At 34.7% G+C, this 12,068-nt stretch overlaps 1 protein-coding gene across 2 annotated transcripts in view; it reads right to left on the bottom strand.

The window, feature by feature from the left end:
- The window catches only part of LOC128996324 (uncharacterized), a 42,161-nt gene that overhangs the window by 11,294 nt on the left and 18,799 nt on the right, over positions 1–12,068 (bottom strand). The window lies entirely within an intron of this gene.

Here is a 12,068-nt window from a genome sequence, read left to right on the forward strand (position 1 = left end):
GTCCTGGTTACCGTGTTACGAATTCCAATAATTAATTATCGGACTAGTAAATGGCTGAACTTTTTCCCGAATCTCTTGGTAAAAAGTATCAAAATACGGACTAGTACAAAATTGGTTAACATTTCCTCAACACCGTTCTACTTGTCCATAAATCCCTTGGAATCCAAAGAAGAAGTAAATATCACAAGAGAAATGAATTCCCGAAGATCCAATCAAAATTCACCCCAATTCCAATATTCGTCGCCGTTTCGGAAACGTGCGCCGGTCCTCATTATGCGCCGTGGGCGGGGTTCGTTCTCCCGCGCGTTTCTGGGTTACAAGCCCAGTTTGCCAGCGAGAAAGCTCGATGATAACAATTAATTCTACCTCTAAATTAGCGAATTATTCCTCTGTAGATGAGGAGTCGTCGAGAAATGCGAGTTTCGCTGTCACGATTATCGAAGTCGAACGGAACCGCAGACTTAATTAATCACATGATCACGCACTGTTTAAGCAGTTGAAATTTATAAGTAATTGCCGTAATAATACAGCGGTCTGGAATACTAATTGGATTCTACTGGATTTGAAAGTTTATGTCTTTTTCCTCGATTTGAGATGTACCGTAGTTCTCGGTAGAAAAATTGTCCCAAAATGAGAGAAACATCTTTTTTATTTGAATAAGAATACCTTGAGTGGGCAAGTGGGTTTTGAACCACTGGGTGATTTCATTATCACATGGGAAACGGCATTTTTTGTGATGAATGGGATTTTAGACCAACCCTGCCTCTACTTATTCATAAATTTACAGTTTGAAACCTTTAATGCTTTCTTTACTTTATATGAAATGGCGTAACCCAATCAATGCAAGCGTGATGTTACAATGTTTTTTTAACAATACCATAGACAAATATGGCATTATGTTATGTTTTTACCTCATTGGAACGAATTGTTGAATGTGGGGCAGTTTTAACAATACAAACTACAATTCAGTCTTCAGGCTAAAAGTATGTATTTCAAGATAACGTACTCTTTTGAGTATTTCTAAAATTAATTTCTAAAAACTTACTAAAATATTTCGGTCACTTTGTAATTTAACTTAGTGGCTTATTTAGGAGGCCCGTTAAATTTGTTTGAAACAATCTGTGTCCTCCTAATTCTGATGTCTACTTAATTAAGAAATTCGATAAAAATCAATACAAAAGGTAGCCTATATAGTTTATACGATTCACAATTAATCGAACATTTCTCTAATAAATGTAACATTACAATAACCTAATTCAATGTAGTAATATTATATTTGTATTATGTACCTACGCTACACGAAAAATTTGTGGACACGATAAAGATAATTAACTTTATTCATCTAATAAAATGCTTGGATTTTGAATTGAATTAATCAAGTCATAAATCAGAGATATTAAAACTCATTTCGACGTTATGTAGGCAGTTACAAACTTGAATTAGGAATATAAACGTGGAACAAATGCGTATAAAACCAACTAGTGGTACACGATTCTACACAGCAAAACGGTGATTCGGTTTTATAGGCCTACAACGTCGTTTAATGAGAATCCACCATAAAAATATAGTGGCAGATTTTGCTGGCTACAATTTAATTAAACGATTACACTTGTTCAAATCCTATCATGTGACAATATTAGTATTTAATCTGAAGTATCCGTATACGTAGTATAACGAAAATGGGTTTTAGATTGGTGTAAACAGTTGAAAGACGCGGTTACTTCTACCTTTTATATGACCTTAACATTAATATACGTCTTTGTGAAATTGGGTGGTCAAAACAAAACTTGTTGAAGTGGTAAAATGTTGGTAGGCGAATTAAATTTACGTCAAAATACACACATAATACATTTATAAAATTTTTATTGTTATACTATCTATTCTTTGCATACAATAATGTTTTCCTACAGTTAACTTACAGTAAGTAAGCTAATTGCTGAATTTACTTATTTTTCCCGCGCCGATTTTTGCCGCACTCTAGTAGCCTGATAAGCACAAACAACACAAAACATTGTGATTTTATTAGGCACGTAATAAGGTAAATGTACCAGTAGCTGACAGTGCTCCAGTAGCTGACAGTTTGAGTTTCTTTACATTATAATGTGGTCTCTTAAAAATATTTACACATGATTGCATTGTTAGAAGAACATATGTTTATTCTTGATTTGTTTACAAAAAAATCAGTTAAATTTAGCCCATACTTGCGAAATGGTGGTGGTTTGAAAGCGACCCTGTCCGTACACATCACATTTAGTCGATTCCCTTAATGAAATTGTTAAGAAAGTTAGTTTGGTTTTTTGTCATTTCGCTAAATTTCTTAAATAGTATTAATGATTAGGCTCATTATTTTGATCAATTATACCTTTGTTGACAATTTCATGAAAAAATTGGGGCGTTAGGGGTTTTGGATTTAAAATTATATCAATGTCAGGCATTGGTACACAAAATCCATACAAGTTCCAATAGCTGACAGGGGATATTTGCTACTTGCACAATATTAAATTGGTTTCACCCAACGAAATTTGCATGCTATTTATAATTTATGTGATCTCACATTTTTATAAAATGATTTTAATTTTTTAATTTATAAGCCAAATTATCTTAAAAAATGTATATTTTTTTAAAATATATATAAAATATATACAGGGTGACAAACAAGTCTGGAAACGGTTTAATATCTTTTTAAATAAATCCGTTAGAAAATTCAAACCTTTCACATCAACTTACATGTATGAAAACTACTTTTTCCAAGCATTATCATTTTTTTACCTCTACCAGGGGACGGCCCACGAGGAGTAGGTACATAATCTTTAATGTAAGCATATGTTGATATGCACATCATTTTAAAGGTCTGGTCAAGTGGAGTTCATTGCCAGAAACTGCGTCAAAAAAGGTTCATCCGTTACAAAATGGCGGCTGTCCAAAGTTCTTGTGGAATATACCCGCACAGGCCTTAGTATTCGTAAATACTCGTATTAAACATTAGCTTGAGAGCTGAAACTGTATTTTTAAGTCAACTAGCTCATAGATTAATATTATAAAATCTTCAAAACAAATTTTACCGAGTTTCAGATTTCCCGGCTAATGTTGAATATGAGTATTTACCAATACTAAGGCCTCTGTAGGTATATTCCGCAAGAACTTTGGACAGCCGCCATTTTGTAACGGATGAACCTTTTTTGACGCGGTTTCCGGCAATGAACTCCACTGGACCAGACCTTTAAAATGATGTGCATATCAACCTATGCTTACATCAAAGATTATGTACCTACTCCTCATGGGTCGTCCCCTGGTAGAGGTCAAAAAATGGTAATGCTTGCAAAAAGTAGTTATCATACATATAAGTTGATGTGAAAAGTTTGAATTTTCAAACGAATTTAGTTAAAAAGATATCAAGCCGTTTCCAGACTTTTTTGTCACCCTGTATATATATTTTAATGTAAATATTATTTATTTTAAAATATGTAAAATAAATTTTCTTAATAACGTTTTATGTGATTTTATAATTTAATTATTAAGTTAGATTTTATTCGTCTTATAAATTATAAAACCTTTAGGTTTAGCAGCTAATACATTTAAGTTGCAGTGTCAGCTTCTGGGACAACTGACTGTCAGCTACTGGTACAAGCACTTTTTTCACTGTCAGCCACTGGAACACGTACAAAGGTTGAATTAAGTTTAAAAATGTTATAAAATATATTTAAAAAACCCTTTTTGTATGACAAATTTGAAAACTACACTAAATTTAGAATCACATAAAATCCGTAATATCTCTTTAGTTCCTATTTATTCAAAACCACGGATTATTAAGTGCGTATAGTTTCTTATACTGTCAGCTACTGGTGCGTTTACCTTACGTGTACGCTTGGAAATAATTGGGCAAATACAGATACTACGACCATTGACTATTGGATACAACGACTATGATCAGCTGGTGCAGCTTTCCCCATTCAACGCTTGGATTTAACCTAACCTAAAACCTAACCTATACGTGTTGTATAGTGTTTGAAAGACAATATTATTTACTAGAGAACCCGTGCGGCTCAATGAGCAGCATAGTATGAAACATAACGCCGAGGAAAACGTTATGCTAAAATTCGAGTAATTCTAGTTACAACTTAGAGTTGTTTGAGTTAACATGTTACAACAAAGTTTTTCCAGCATTGAGAATTGAAGAAAACGGTTGCCTTACTGATAACCTGTGTTAAGTAATTTAAGTTGGGTAATTTTATTTCTTTGATTTGAGGCATCCCTCTAATCAAATGAATTTTCTTCGTAGAGAGTCCTGAAAAGTGGGGCGATATCAACCATTTCATATGTTCCATTTTTACCCACAAACTCTTGGCTACCAATTGGACAGCCATAATCTGCTTTGAATTATGCTAAATCAGCAACACCATTGGAAGTTGGTCACCTAACGTATTTTAACGTGTTGTCTGTCAGTCTCACGCCTCACGTTGTTTAGTAGAGTTTCTCTTCCGTCCCAAAGTTTTGAAAGTATGGATTCGTTTGTCAAAATAGGTTGAATAACTCTTGTAGCTATAAGATTTGGATAGAAATTTACATTTTCTCTTTTTGAACAGCGTATATTATTTTCCTTTCCTGAATCAGAAAAATAAACTTGACCGTAACTATACATAAACACCGAATACATCATAAAACACTGATTCCTTCACTTATGTTTTGTCTAATATTGCCACTAAAACTTTCAATAGCAAATGAGTTTTTGAAACGTCTTATTTTTGACTTAAAATGTCTGGATTGTGTTGGTGAATTCAGTCAAAAACTTTGTCCGAGGAACTGCCAACATAAAACCTAGAAGTTAGAAGTAAACAATCCATTTCCTTTTTTTCTCAATTGGAATAGAGCAAGTAATACAACAGTTTACAATAAAAGCAAAAGGTCCACCATGATTTGGTATAATCTTACTACTTGAACTTATAGTCAAGGCATTATTATAGTTTCTAGTAAATGTTTTGAAATACAGTATCACGATCTGGCAGGGTCAGAAGTAAACATTTCTTGCATGCATTTATTTGATCTGACATTAGGCAATTTAATTTAACACGTGACAACACTATGTGCTTCGTACAGTATATATTTTTCACTTCCAAAGTAAGTTGCATAGCAGAAGTGGCAAATATTATTCATCTCACTCATTGATCTCTATTACTACATCTCACTAAGTGAATGTATATCTGGATGGGTATCTGTTAGACCAGGCCTCTCTTTTTCTACTCTCCACACATAAGTTAAGATATTTTATTATTAATTGTCTCCTCCTCCCGTTTTCAAAATTTCTTCTATGAACTTAAGACATTTCTGTTCTTCCAACAAAACTGATTAACTGTTTAACTTGATCTTAACCTACTCAATATTACAAACATTAATATTTACTCCCAAAAAGCTAATGCATTTTCTTTTTATAAACAGCTGTTTTTGTTTTTAAAATTGTTCTATGTATTTCTTATGGGGAAAACCCGACCTTTGAGAGGGTCGCACGCCCTTAAGAGTAAGAGTTTTAAAATTCTAAAACCTTATTGCAAAACTACATATTGAGACGAATCTGTTGACACCTTAAACGTTGAAATCGGTCCACAAATAAGGGAGGAGTTGCGTTAACAAAAAACTGCTTCACGTATTATATATATCGATATGCTTAATAGTAACTGTAGGTAAAATATAATGTGTAACGCGAGCGCAAAGTGCCACTTCGCACACTAGTTATACAAATAAATAACTATTTCACGGTTGTAGATAGTTATACAATATTATTTCATGTTAGTAAATCAAATTAATTTACTAAATTTCTAACTATGGACACCAAAATAGATAGTACTTTTATTTTTACCTTCAGCTAAAATACAACAAAAACACTAACCGATCCAGTGAGTGACATACTTGCAACATAAATTACTTTAATTGCACAAGTCGATTCAATATAATTACCTAACCTGGTTGACAGTCGGTTTCGTAATCTATAAACAGTTTCTCCAGTACAGTTATGTTACGCAACAAGCTAAACATAGGTTATTGACATATTTGAACGTGTGTGTGTGTGTGTGTGTGTGTGTATAAGGGTCGGTTTTTACGACAATTATCTGGCGTCGAACATGTATGTGTTCAAACAAAGCAGAAACAGTGTCGTACCGTTTAATGTACAGGTCACCGGTTGGATTTTATCGAAGTCATGAACTGTATTTCACCTCCGCAAATCTGTTTTACGGTTACACAACACAATAAAACGACAACTGCAGCACAGTTTTTGCACTTTCACTTCTATCACAGGCTCTATAGCAAAATATCGTTAATAACCACGTAAGATTTAACGGGTTTTCCGGTACATTTTTTATATTCTTGTTTAACTTTACGAAAAATTGTAGCGCGGATGTTGTATGGTAAGAGTTCATTGGTAAGTTATAATCTGTCTGAAGTGCTTCGCATCTCTATTTTGGCAATGTGTAAGGCTAAAGCTGTGTCAATGATGACTATACTCCAACAACACAACAATTTAGGTGGTTTTAGGGGAAAAAATCTATCCCCACTTGACCCTTCCCTTACCTTTAAAATAGGAGCTAAAAAGTTGATTAAGTAACATACATTATGCACAAAAAGATATATGGGTTGGAAGTTCCCCTCCACCTACATTTTGTGAACAGAGTAGGTATAGGAAAATACATATGGGAATGATTTAATTTAATAGTATATTCCTTTATAGTGGCATTGATTAAAAAATAACACACCAGGTCTATGTAAACGTTTTGAGTATTTATCTCTGGAATAGAGCAATTTCTGTTGTATAATACTTAAAACATTGTTATTGTCGCTTATTGTGAATATCTTATTGCTAGTTGGTCATCATAATATGATGTTCTGCTACAAATCACAACGTACGATGTGGTTAACACTTTACATCCCGTTTAAACTGTACATATATTTTTTTATGAGTGATAGTCTCAAAACTCTAACTAATGTCTACGATTATGCTCACCGATTTAAATAACTATTTAACTAAACATTGCCCAAAACGTAAACAATTGACGACAAGAATACATTTTAGAAAAAGTTTTTATTTTCGTGGCCAACCTGAACTTATAGCCCTCACGATCTCAAGTAGACGTCACACACTTGTTACAGACCCGCCAAACTGTGCGAGCGTGCACGCGTCAAGAGATTTGGCGGCAAAAGTAACAGTATCTCATTATTGCCTCACGTTCACCGCTGTCCAGTCATGCTCTACTTTCAACCATTCAACGTCTGATCGTTTCCTGGTCTCTGTCTGTACTTTCGTTTGTTCATTTGGACAGAATTCTCCAAGTTTAGAAGGGAGAAAATGAATCAAAGAGTAGGTAATTCACATGCACTATAACGTAGTAAAAGTTGTATGGGTAATTTGAGGTGTTTGCCATTCTTCTATTCTTCAATTGGAAGTACTCTTTGTAACTATGCAGAGTGAATTTATAGAAAATTTTCTAATTCTGTTATCTTTTTATTGGAAAATAACACTCATTCTGAAGCAGTTAAATGGCAAATTTTTTTCACTAACTTTTAGGTTGTTGAAATAAGACCAATCTTGTTGTTTTCTTTACCAATGAAAAACAGTGATGCAATCCCAACAGAATCAATTTAACATTTAAATAACAAAATTAAATATTTTGCAACTTTTCTGATTAGATGTCGTACTTAAGCATAAGCATAGTATCTCTAGTATATACAAGGTAAACAATTTTGTCAAGTACTTGCAGCCAGCATCTTAAATCTTTACTTTCCCTATGCATAAACCACGGCCGTTGTGTACCATATTTTATGTTGATTGACTGAGTGATTGATAGGTGAGTGTAGAATGGAATTAGAACATGTGTGTAGCATTGCTAGTGTCTAACAGCTGTTTCTTTGGACAGGATCATTTAAGCCCAATCAAGGGTGGCCAGTTCTAGATTCGAATCCTAACTCAAAATCAAATACATTTTTAAAAGTCGAAGCAACCAATAAGTTTAGAAAGCTAAACACACCCAGGTTAGCAGGATTCATTAGCAGACAACTGTTTAAGTGTTTACCTCACAGCCGGTCGCGACATAGGAAAGTGTTCGGGAGTCGGGAGTAGACGCGAAGGTCAGGACTAATAGAGAGAGTGAGAGAAAGTGGGAGTGATCCAGAGTCAAGGTCGCGAGTCCCCGGGGATGACCTCCGAGGTACAGGTTCTGCCGGAGGCTGGGGAGAAATAGAAAGTCATCCACCTGCAGACGTCTACCAGCATTTTGAGTTTCTAAACGTCCAGAGGAAAAGATGACTGGAAATTAATTATTGTGATGGCTCTTCAACGTTGATATTTGAAACTGATTGACGTTCTGATTGATATTTCTGTTCGTAACAGCAAAATCCTCTTTCATTTGAGTCTTCAAGAGATGAAGCGTGGTTAGGTTGGCAAAAATATTGGCCGACGGTTTAGATCGTTTGCTGCAAATCTGCAAGGCAAAGTAGAACTCATCGGAATAAGAACTGCACTTAAATTGAAGCTCCAAAAGTTTCGTATGGGTTTGGACCGCTTCCCCAAAAAGGTTTGTGTACCTGCTTGAAAATTTTCACAGGTGTAGACTATAAAAAAATCAAACGACGAGGTAATCTCCTGAAGACCAAGTTTGGAAAGTATAATTTTATCGTGGACGCAAATCAATATTATAAATATTTACGTAACACACGCTTAAAAATTTTCGTGGTATATGGTTGAAATCTTTATGATTTTGTCCGATACTCGTAGCCGAAGCTGTGTAGCAAATAGCAATTTATTCTACTTTTATATACACATTATTACCCTCCCAGCAAACCTAGGTACTCGTTAAACCTAATGTTGTTTAATAGAGTTAATTGAAAATCAAATCATGCGGCGGGGTTATTTAAAGCCTGGTAGACATATTATCGCGGTATATATCGAAAACTACTTTGCATGATTACTATAGAAGCATTACTGAGAAAATAGTTACCAACTATGTTATCCAACTTTGGATATGAATGAATGAATAAATGAATGGTTAATTTTCCATAAAAATGTTACATAAATATTTACAATTTCATCGATAATTAAAAATGTAACAAATAAATAAATAACACAAGTATATACAGTGAAAATTCTAAAAAATTACCTGCTTATAGAGTACGTTATCTATAAAACAACTAACAGTTAACATTACATTGTCAACAGAAATAAAGTTACGCTTGTGGAAAAATGATCACAGCGATTTTTCGTAAAGATAAATTAATAGATATAACCTTTTAAAACTGCAGCTTTAATTTGAACACAAAAAACCCCTTAGCGGGAAAGTCGACGTCAAAAGAAATCTTGTGATACCCTTTAACCAACACGAAACTGAAATTAGTGAAAGGGAAAGCAATATGTGGCCTTTTCCCCGATCCAAATTTTCGATTGGTATTCGATCGTTTTCGTGAATCTCAGTTGGCAACGAAATAACCACTTTCGACGTGAAATTATGGATCAATCTCCAAAAAATTTACGAATGTTCAAATCGATTTCATCGACTACTCGAAACACTGCTTCAATTTACACGGACAAATTCGACGATTGAGGATTAATGTAAAGGAAGCAGGAGGTGATTTTTTTATACTTAAAAACAGCTGATGAGTATTCGCCTGACTTGGGAGTTGTGTTGTACCTCTCTCTATTAATGTAAAATACTGTTTGCAAAGAACGAAGGCAGCTTATCTCTAGAGCAGTTTTAGGGAGCTGAAAGTTGACGGGTGGCGTCGTCCTGTAATCCAGCTACTAGGAGGTCACGAATTGTGGATATTTACAGGCATGCACTGTACTCTCTGGTGTGGATTAACGTCCGCACTAGTGAGTACTACGACTATCCGCAGTACTATCCTGATAATTAGACCAATTCGTAAATACCAAGGCAAAAATGTGGTTCGGATTCCACTATAAACTGCAGGTCCCTTAGTTGCCATTAGCTGTATGGGCTATTAATTAGCAGCTGTGTCTAAGGAATATCGGCCTTAGTCACTAACAAGACTACAAGATTGCGCCACTCATCCTACACTCATCTCCATTCATACTTGGCTTAAAATACCTACTTTGTATGGTCGCCATTTCATAGAACAGTTGACAAAAGAAGGAAGCACAGATTTTCAATCGTTTTGTCGAGTCAATATGGTTATGTCACTGAAAGCTTCAATAATCCTAGGAACAAAACTTTCCTGATCGAATTTAATGGATTGATGCGTGTTTTTATAATCAGCCCATCCAAAACCAGATTTTCCCGTCCAGTAAGAGTTTTTAACCCTATAAGGAGAGCAACAGTAAAACACAGGCTGTTGGACAGGCTTGCGACACTTTGCACGTTGCCTTGGCGCAGTAGCGTTCCGTTCACTCATTATAGTAGAAGTAGACTACAGACTTTATATCCATTGTGTTAGCCACACTGTGCTATACAACTGGGGCAGTAGAAACACTATTGTCCAGTAGTCGTGTTAAAGTGGTGAGTATTGCGTGGCGCACATTATCTTCTTTGTCACACCATTTAAATGAATCTAATAGTTGACTGAAACTAAAGTAGTTGTTGCATTTTTGTCTAGTCTATTGGCAAAGCTGATCCAGACGTAGAGCGGGTTCTTCGTTTTCCTTGGGGGCCGTGTTCATACAACTGATAACCAATGGATTTAGCCGTGACCTTCTACTTTTAACGAGAAATGATGTGTAAAATAGTTCCTGGATATGTCTACCACCTTGATATGTAAAGATAAAAGATGGATACAGTGGCTATACACAAAACCCCTTTAAACTAGATTTAAACACAAACATTGTCTAAGGGGGGTTTTACTATCAAGAACTTCAAGAGATCTTCATTATGGAGACAGTTCTCCGTACAGAGACCAAGATTTTCAAAATTGGAATTACAAGCCGGCTCGAAACACCGAGTAACTGCATTTTGACGAAGTTAAAAACATTGTTTTTGGCGGGACTTAAACCCGCAATTTCTGGCCAAGTGGAAGACTTGCCGTGCCCTACCCTTTATCGAAAACAAACTAAAATGGAGAAAAACTTAACGTTCAATTTTATTTCACACGCTCCGATCTACGTAATTGTGTTATCAACTTAATTTTACATCAAGCTTAACTTTACATCAGTTTGAAAGCGTAAACGGTTTCCCAGTAATTATAGAATGTTATGCGGAGTCAACATAAGTTCATTTTACAAAAGTTTTGCACCCGCATGAATAATGGGTTGTTATCATATGACAAGTTCAAGCTCGCTGTTTGGAACAAACGCTTGTGAGTTTGTTGAATAATGAGCTACTTTAAGCCAGATGACGCCCCCTTGATTGAGAAATTATTGTTAACAAAGATCTGATTCGCTTTAAACACATTTTTGCAATAGTTGCAATTAAATATAAAATTAGTTTTCCAAATATATTTCCTTTATTTTCTTACTATACAAACAGATTCCAACAACAAATAATTTTGTTGGGTTAAAAGTTTTATCTAATTTAAGAGCGCATAAAAAGGATGCGCAATGTTTCTGCCAAATTACACAATAGCTTAGGGCTGAATTGTTTTCAAAAACATACAAAAACACATTGTTTTCAAAGGGACATTTTAATATTAATTAAAAGCTAACCGATCAAATAAAATAAAGGATTTTTACTACTACTTTCTTTTTATTTTGAGACTTAATATAAAACTGGGAATAACTCATGATTTCAAACATTTTTAAAATATAAACCATTCCCATCAGAGATATAATGATTGATGAAACAATTTATGTATTACAAACAAAATATAGTTTTAAAACGAGTACACGTAGATGTAATCAATCCCATCTGGTGCGCGGTTTTGTTCCTAAAGGCACTCCCGAGTCCCGAAAGAATATTCACTGCCAGGCTCTGCTCCGAAATACTCAGCCTTTCGGAGCAAAGCCGAATCTAACCTTCACTTAACGATTTAACACATTCAGAATAACTTGTTTAAAATGTATAATTTGAACTTTTAACATCTGAAAGACGAAACTTTAACCAAAATAGTACGATGATTCATATAACTTTCTTAACAACAGT

This window comes from Macrosteles quadrilineatus, unplaced genomic scaffold (assembly GCF_028750875.1).
Source record: "Macrosteles quadrilineatus isolate MER2022 unplaced genomic scaffold, UCM_ALF_1.0 Scaffold_6__1_contigs__length_79288215, whole genome shotgun sequence".
NCBI lineage: Eukaryota > Metazoa > Arthropoda > Insecta > Hemiptera > Cicadellidae > Macrosteles > Macrosteles quadrilineatus.